Raw genomic sequence first — 9,945 nt, forward strand, 5'->3', positions numbered from 1 at the left:
TAGTTATCAAATTTATTTGGAAGAGAAAGGGGCCTTGAATTGCCAATAACATCCTAAAAAAGAATGAAGTGAGAGGAATTACACTTTCATACTTTGAAGCCTACTATAAAGCCACAGTGGTCAAAATAGCATAGTATTGGCACAAAGATAGACATATTGATCAATGGAATTTGGAAATAGACCCCCAGATCTATGGTCAGCTGATTTTTGATAAGGCCCCCAAATCCACTGAACTGGGACACAACAGTCTCTTCAACAAATGGGGCTGGGAGAACTGGATATCCATAACCAAAAGAATGAAAGAAGACCCCCTACCTCACACCCTATACAAAAATTAACTCAAAGTGGATCAAGGACCTCAATATAAGAGAAAGCACAATAAAACTCTTAGAAGATGTATAGGGAAACATCTTTAGTACCTAATAATAGGAGGTAGCTTCTTAGACCTTACACTCAAAGCACAAGAAACAAAAGAAAAAAATAGACAAATGAGAACTCCTCAAAATCAAAAGCTCCAGTGCCTCAAAAAACTGTCAAAAAGGTGAAGAGGCTGCCAACTCAATGGGAAAAAAATATTTGGAAACCATATATCTGATAAGAGACTGATATCCTGCATATATAAAGAAATCCTACAACTCAACAACAATAGTATAAGCAGCCCAGTTGTAAAATGGGTAAAAGATATGAAAAGACATTTCTCCAAAGAGGAAATACAAATGGCTAAAAAACACATGAAAAAATGTTCAGCTTCACTAGCTATTAGGGAGATGCAAATCAAGACCACAATGAATATCATCTCACAGCAAGAAGAATGGCTGCCATAAAACAAACAGGAAACTACAAATGCTGGAGAGGATGTGGAGAAATTGGAACTCTTATTCATTGCTGGTATAATTGCTGGTATAATGATGTGACTACTCTGGAAGACAGTTTGGCGATTTCTCACAAAACTAGGTATTGAATTACCCTATGATCCAGCAATTCCACTTCTCAGTATATACCCAGAAGATTTTTGAAAGCAGTGACACAAACAGACATTTGTACAGTGATGTTCACAGCAGCATTGTTCACGATTGCCAAGAGATGGAAAAAATCCAAGGGTTCTTCAACAAATGAGTGGATTAACAAAATGTGGTCTATACATATGGTGGAATACTACGCAGCTGAGAGAAGGAACAAGGTCCTGAAGCATTTGGCAACATGGGTGAATCTTGAAGACATAATGCTGAGTGAAATAAGTCAAACACAAAAGGAGAGAGATTGTATGTTACCACTTCTATGAACTCCCAGACAATGTAAAATCAGTGTCTTATAATGTGGAATATTGAGGACCTAGTGATAGACTGAAGTTAGTGAAGGCAGAATGATAATCTAATATGTTCAGATATGTTAATGATGGTAAATTCAAAGGCATGGGAATGGATAGGGGTCATGATTGTTTTTAATGGGATTATAAGTATCAGAGCTGTATTGAAGGCAAATAGGATTGAAAGGGGTTGTTTAAAGGCATGTATCCCACAGATCAGCAGTAGAAATGTAGAAAAGAGCCTGCATGATATACTTCTAAGGAATGACACTAGTACAGAGAGTTGACAATAGACTGGTAGATGAGAAAAATCTACCTATCGCATACTAGGGACTATAATCAATAGGAATACCTTGTTAGTACCACACAAATACTAGGGACAAATAATTAAGGGCTGAAAAGAGCTATGAGGATTTGGATCATGAGAATTGTTTAAAATGGACAGTGATGAGGATTGTACAACTGAGTGATGATAATGTGAGATATGGATGGATTACCATGGGAAAAAAAAGAAGCTTGTGATTAGAAGGGTTTTTAAAGGGCCATTGGGTCCACCATTCCTCTCATCTCTTTATCTGTTCCAACTCCCAATTCTTGAAACACCCCCATTAGGTGGTGGTGCAGTCTCCCAAGGTAGCACAATTTATCTCTGATCAGTTTTCAAGATTAATAATAACTAATAACCTTCTTTTATTGAGCTGAAATCTGCCTCCTGCCATTACCACCCTTTGATTCTTACCCTGCCTTATGCCCCAGTGAGTATGAACAGTAAATTTGTTCCAGACACTAGGTTAAGAGTGGTATATGTTTTACCTTATTGAATTATCACAATAACACTATAAGATAGTGTTATAGATGGTGATTGTGCCAGTTTGAATGTATTATGTCCCCCAGAAAAAGCCATATTCTTTGATGCAATCTTGTGGGGCAGACATAATAGTGGGGATTAAGTTGGAACGTTTGGATTAGGTTGTTTGCATGGAGATGTGCCTCACCCAACTGTAGATGATAACTGATAGGATATTTCCATGGCGGCGTGGCCCCACCCATTCGGGGTGGGCCTTGATCAGTGGAGCCATATAAATGAGCTGACTCAAAGAGAAGGAATTCAGTGCAGCTGTGAGTGACGTTTTGAAGAGGAGCAAGCTTGCTAGAGAGGAACGTCCTGGGAGAAAGCCATTTTGAAACCAGGACTTTGGAGCAGATGCCAGCCACGTGCCTTCCCAGCTAACAGAAGTTTTCCAGACACCATTGGCCATCCTCCAGTGAAGGTACCCGATTACTGATGTGTTACCTTGGACACTTTATGGCCTTAAGACTGTAACTGTGTAGCCAAATAAATCCCCTTTTTATAAAAGCCAGTCCATCTCTGGTGTTTTGCATTCTGCGGCATTAGCAAACTAGAACAGTGATGAAACTTTAAGAAGCTAAATATCACCTGCCTAGTGTCACACAGCCAATAAATGGTAGAGCCAGGATTCTAGTCCACGTTTGTCTAACTCTACTGTCTGAACCCTTACACTACTGTCTCATTTTTGAAATGTTTCAAAAGTTTGCATCTGCATATCACTTCTTCCATGAAGGCTTCCAGTATGTTCTCCAAATCAGATTTAGAGACCCCCCACTGTGTTTCATTGCATTTTGTGCATACTTTTATGCTAGTACTGCATCTTTATTTTGTCTTTTTTAGTTTTCCTTCCACTTTAGACAGTAAGCTACTTGAGGGCAAGAATTCTTTTTTGTGTTTGTATTCCTTACTATGAACACATCTTTCTCCTCTCACAGATAGGATTTTGGTGCATTCTTGCTCCAGATGATTGTCAATAGCTCTTGGATTTAGGGCCAAAATCAAAAGTTGTTGAATAAGGGATTGAGAAACCCCATCCAGGCTCCTTTAGACATCTAGGGGATTCCTCCGGTTATTCCTGGAAGGGATAGAAGCTCAGGCTTTGAGTTAAAGAGAGGGAATGATCCAACCTTGGCAGCAGCTTCCCTAAGGTTAAGTAGTATTGTTGGGTTTCAGGTATTTTACAAGGAAATTTCTGGAGTGCTTACTGCTAAATCCCTGTGGAAAATGGACCTTAACCCTGTGCTCTTGAGAGAAGCAGGTACGGTTCATGCAGTCGAGCTTGGGGTCAATGTAGAGCAAGAGTGTGAGGACCATCTCTGAGCCCATTTGGAGGACCAGTGATGACGAGAGCATCACAGAAACAGCAGAAGTAATGATGGGGAGCATTTCGGGCACTACTCAGGACCCAGCATTCCCCATTTTTCATACTTTAAGTAATGATGAGTCTTAAATGACCCTAAGTAAGGCAAATCCTTCAAGCATGACAGATTTCATTTAATACCAACCTTCATGTCTGGGGGCCCAGATAATTATTACACCAAAGTCAAGATGCAAATTCATACCAGTTACAGCTACATATGTACCATATCATGCATATGTATGCACATGTCAGTATATGTGCATAAAATGTTTCTTGAAGGATACAAACGGAACTATTGAAGGAGGTTACCTCAAGGTAGCAGGGCTGGAGCCCTGGTGGTGGGGAAGATGCTTTTTTCTGGGAAACATTTTTTTTAATTGCATAAATATTATATCATGTGCATGTATCATTTGTATAATAATATAAACAAATAAGCTATTTGTGTAATAAAATGCTTTTAAAAATAATTAGCTCAAATTCTAAATGGTTAGAAATTGAATCTATTGTATGGAGAGTCTCAGCTTGAACCTAAGCTGTGTTTTCATTAGGATTCAAGGGAGAGGAATTGTGCAGCAGGTCTGCCAAAAGTTCCTTTACATGGAATACTAAAAAGTCTACTGGAAAATAGACTGGGGCCTATGGATGGAAGGAATAATTTGGAATAACAGTGGTAGTAAGAGAAATAATTAGCATTTTAATTGAGATATAATACCGAACTCCTTAAATGAATCATCTCATTTAAACAACTCAATAAAGCAGGTAAAATTATTATCCCTGTGGAAACTGAGGCTCTGAGAGATCAAATGTTTAGCAAGTACAAGACTTGGATTTGATTCTAGGTACTCTTCAAGCAGGCTCCCCGTGAGAAGGGCCCATTATCTGATCAGCGATTCACTTCCCAACCCAGCCTTCTTGGTTGCACAGCTGCCCCCAGCAGGGTCAGCATTAACCAACCAACAACCCAGCAAGAGAATTGGCAAACCCACATGGCCATCTTGAGAGCCAGTCGTTACTTTACCTGTGAGACACCCCTCCCAAATGATCTGGAATTATTTCCACAGAGAAGAAAGAGAGGCAGCACCAGAGAAATATCATCCTGTGGTTGTTATCATGGCCTTATTTTTACTCCCTGTGGCCTGGGAAAGATAGGGCTACATAAGGATGTTTAAAGGAAATGGGAAATACCCAAACAGGGACTCCATTATCCAAGTCATGGGATTAGGGTGCTCTCAATTTCTGCAAAGCCATATTACCTGAGGCTTAACTGTGGAAGAAAACAACCTGGTATTCTGCAGAAGTCTTCAGTCTGTTGAGGTGATGACACCTAGAATCAAAAGCAGTGGCATGGGCTGGGATTAGGAAAGGCTAGCCAACACACTAATGTAATATTTTGCCTCTTTGATGGTGGAGTGGAAAGTTAGCTCCTTGCCTCATGGGGCTTTGCAAACAGTGATGTAAATCACTGCACTTTTGTTCACTTAAGAACCTTAAGTCTGAACCCCATAGGGACTGAATAAACTGAATGTCAAACTGTCCAAACTGGAGCCAGCAAAGAACTCAAAGTTCATCTAGTTCAGTGTTTTTAAAAATATTTTTTGTTTGTTATTTTTATGTGGGAGCTGAATCCTCCCCCTTTTCTTTTTCCGAACGAGATCTCGTGCAGAACTCTAACACGTAAAGTAGATAAAAGTGCAACTGCTCTGGATGAAATGGGGAGTTCCTAAGCAGTGCCGGCTCATGTTCCCTAATCACAACCCCTGTACTCATTCCCTGTGGTGTTTCAAGAGTAGGACAATTTTGAGAGTGAAAGGGGACCCTATTAATAATTATGCTGCAACAACAGGTATAAACAGGGACTGTCCTGGGCAAATCAGGAAGTACGGAGAACCCTGGATGGAATATAGTATGGAAACTTTTGTCCCAGTCTAACTTCTGCATTTTAGAGATGGGGACTCGAGGGGGAAGAACTTGCCCAAAGTCACATGGTTGTTTAATGGCTAAGCAAGGGCCAGAGTTTGGAGTTCTTGAGTTGGAGGGCTGCAGTTCATAACACAGCCCCTTAACCACTGCACAGCTGGCTAACCCCCGTGACTTGTTCCAATAGAGAAAATTATAACCTGATGAGAACCAGGAAACTTCAAGCAGGTGAGCCATCACCTCCGTCTAATCAATTGGATCAGGATTCAGATGTTCCACCCTGGAAATATGCAAACTAGGGCATGACTGCTATTATTCTAAAAACTGAGTTAATGCTAGACATCCCAAACCTCAGTTATTCAAGTACCACCTTCATGCTTTTTGCCATAATAGTGTCCAATCTGTATTATTTTTCACTTCACATTGTCTTTCAAATCAGCACACTTCTTATACTCAGCTATTTCAGACTCCCTCAAAGTAGTAAGATCTGTGAAGTCATGGATTTTATGTGCTAGTCATATTTTTCTTAATACCCATGAAAAGGCACAAATAACTATTAAAATTTTTACAAATGAACCTGTAAAATTATCTCATATTCCACCAATAGCATGCCTACTTTTTTTGGAAAATGCTCATTAATAATAAATAAAACTTTCTGAAATTTAAGAATTAGTTGTGTTACACTGCTGGCAACCACAGTTCTGATCTATACTAGAATCAAGTAGAAGATAGCATCTGATCTAGAACAGCTTGCATGGATTGCTATTTTAAGTTTAATGTAGAAATATACAATCCTGTTCTGTGAAGAGTACTATGATTTCTAGGAACTTCATTGCCTGAACAAGACGGTCACTTTGTTCCATTCGTTTCGGCCTTCCAAATACGTGCCTCTGGTTCAGTTTTCAATGCTGCCTTTTCTCTTATATGTATTTGTTTGTAGATGCATTCATGTACAACCTGGTTGTGAAAGGCATTCCTGCCAGCTATTTTTGAGAAGTCACATTTCATACGCCAGCAGTGAAGTCAGTGGAATTAAATGATCTTACAAATATTTATTGAGCACCTACCATGTCCCGAGTCTTGTCTAAGCTGGGGCAAATGAACAGCCTAGAGCTCCGGCCTCAGGTTGCTTCAGTTTAGTGGGGCAGACAGGCAAGTCAGCACACACTTGCAACACAAGGTGCTACGTGGTAACCCAAGGGAGGATTTGGAAGGCTCTTCCTGTTGATCAGTTCAAGGAAAATGAAGGCCTGTGTTCGGAACAGGTATAAAATTATACTCCACAAATCCAATGGGAAAAATGGATAATTCTTTATTTTTCTAGCAAACCTCAATTTTCATTCTCATTCTCCACACACTTCTAAAAAATAGTAGCACAAATTCAGTTAATTTTGGTTTAAAACTTAGGGCTTTTTTCCACTAAGGTTTAAGCAGAAGCAATGCATAACTCACTCCCTATGAGGACTGTCCTTCCCCATTTAGGAGCCTCCACTCTCTGTCCTGAAATGGTATCACCCAAGGGGAACACAAGCATAGCATCACTGGGTTGGAGAGTGTATGGGCTGAGCTCCAGAACCTTATTGACCTTCCTCGCCGTAGACTTTGGGAACCCTGCACTGGAATTAACTGGATATGACCCCCCACCCTCAGCACCTAGGTTTGAAGACAATGCACTGGCATCCACTACTGATGTCCCCTGACTACACCTCTGACTCCAGTTGAGGTCCTTGCCATCCATAACTTCTCTGATCCAAGCTCAGTCCATCTGGTCTACCAAACTTCTCAACAGTTCTACCATTCCATTTGTGGCCTAGGAGCTCTCACCATGCTGTGATGATGAGGGTTCTATGAGGCTGAAACAGGAACCCCACTGTGATGCTTAGGTACATGTGTCAGTTTGGCCAAGTGATGGTGTCCAGTTGTCTGGTCAAGCAAGCACTGATCCAGTTGCTATTGTGAGGATATTTCGTGGACTTAAATCATTAGTAAGCTTATTACATCTATGGATGATCACATCTACAATCAACTGAGGAGATTGCCTTCAGCAATGAGAGATGTCTCATCCAATCATTGGAAGGCCTTAAAAGAAGGGATGATTTCAGCAGTCAGAGGGGAGAATTTCCATCTTTACTTTAGCCAGCCAGCTTCTCCTGGGGAATTCATCAGAAACCTTCATTGGAGTTCCGAGCTTACGGTCTGCCCTATGGAATTTGGATTTGTGCATCCCCACAGTCACATGAGGCAATTTTTATTAAAATCTCATAATATTTATTGATCTCTCCTGTCAGTTCTGTTTCCCTAGAGAATCCTGACTAATATACCCACCATGCACCCACCCAGGCACTCCCAAGGGCATGGCTCCTCTACGGCTCTCCTGCCAAGGTGGCAGCGACACCAAGCCAAATGTGAAGCTTAACAACCTTCCCAAGCTACATCCTGGACAGCAAGGATCAAACTCTCCCTGCTCTGGGGTAGCTTCCAAACCTTTCAGGATTTGCTACATGTCCTGCCCCCACCCCCAACCCCAGTCTGGCAGGAGCCAACCTTATTTTTATCTTCATCCTTCTTAACCCATGGTCCATACAAAAACTGTGCTGCACTTTTCCTTGCTTGGCTCGTTATATTTAAACAAACAAACAAACAAACAAAAAAACAGATTCAAGAATTTTTTCCCTCTCAATAAGATTGTTTCTTGCAAATCAACAGTGTTTTCTTTCAGGCAATGTATTGTTTAACTCTGAGCCATGAAATTTCTAGGAACCTCAGGGATTACTTGGAATAAATACAATATAAACAACTAACATAATATTTTAAAAAAATGTTATTCCTACGAAACATTCAAATTTATTGAGGTAGTTTTTCTCAGAGATCTGAGTCATTCAAACAATTTTCTAGCTTTTCTAGAATTTAGAAATTAAGGAAAAAGGTAAAAAGGGCAAATTAATATTTATTGAGCTTCAACAACACCTAAGTACAGTGCTAGGTATTTTATATTCTTCACCTTCTTTGATCCTCGTAATTTACCCTTTGTGGGACTCCTTTGATGATCTGCTTTTCAGTACAGTTTCCAGGAGAACATTACGGCAAAAAGGAGAGAAGGAGTCTGAGTCTTAGAAGAGATGATACGACTTTCTCAAGTGATCTGGCCAGAACCGATGAAGCCAAGTTTCACACCTGGATCTACGTGTCCCCCAAGTTTTTTTCCTCCTATTCCACAGGAAGTAAATCGTCAGTGATTGAATGGCAACCTAACAACATAGTTAAATTTCATGTGCTGTATATGCTATTTATAGCATATGATGTCCCTTGCAATAATCAATGGATATGATATATTTATGTCTGTTTTTCTAGTTTTGGGAGTAGCATGATGTACTGAACTTAAATGTTAATGATGGTTGTTGGCTGTACCTTTGGTTTTCAGACTTACTGTTGGTCTTATCCTTGACTGGTTTGATGCTGAATCCTTGGTTAACAACAAAGAATCAATGCTAAAATTATTCCCATGGGAAAATTAAGCCTGCTTTTCGATGACCTGTTTTTCAGTACTGTTTCCAGGACAGCATTACAGCAAAAAAAGGGTACTGCTTGTACATGTGAACATGGATTTCCTGAAAAGCCCCGACTCAAGGGCAGTTGCCAAGTCCCTGGGACAGCAGAGTTCTCTGAGGCACAAGGGAGCCTCTGTGTGGATGCAGCAAAGAGTCGTAACCAACATCCTGGCAACTGGGCCACAAGATTCCCCAGGGGTGAGGGTTGTGCAAGTAAATACAACTTTCTCACTGTGATGACCCTCTCAGGCCCTGCAGAGAAGCTTGTGACACAGATACCACCAACAAAAGTAAGAATATCAGGGAAGCACGTCCTAAAGATTCAGGAGCTGGGGATCCCCAGATCATCGATGGAATGACCAATTGACTGCGAATGATATACAAATCACCTATTTCCATACAGAAGTAGGGTAGCTTATGACAATGTAGATAAAGAGCTGGAACTATATGTGATATGCTCTTCATAATGGGTGCTATCCAAAATTTAAATTGATTCATGTTTCATAAAATTCACTTTTTAATAATTTAAGATGTGATGTGTGTGTGTGTGTACGTGTGTGTTATGGGAGTCAGCATGGTTTAGACCTCTGAACTAGGAATCCTGGCTTTTCTTACTACACACTACATACCATATACCTTCCCAAGGCCCCATTTTCCTCAGCTTTAAAACAAAGATGTTAGCCTTCCTTTAATGTCAGCTGATACATATTAAGTATACAATATGCCACACACTTTTACAGTAAACTACTACATCCAGTTCTCCCAGACTGGAGTAGTTTGGCCTTCTACCTTCTTTCATATCACTTATTGCAGGGGAAATAAAGTAATAATTTTTCTAAGTTCCAGAGGACAGGGACTGTGCCAGTCTTGTTCATCATTGTATCTCTGTACCCGGATCAGCCCTGGCTAATGTTTTTTGAATGAAGAAACAGATAATAAAAGACGACAGCCCTGTGAGGATGGT

The sequence above is a fragment of the Choloepus didactylus genome, chromosome 13 (assembly GCF_015220235.1).
Source record: "Choloepus didactylus isolate mChoDid1 chromosome 13, mChoDid1.pri, whole genome shotgun sequence".
NCBI lineage: Eukaryota > Metazoa > Chordata > Mammalia > Pilosa > Megalonychidae > Choloepus > Choloepus didactylus.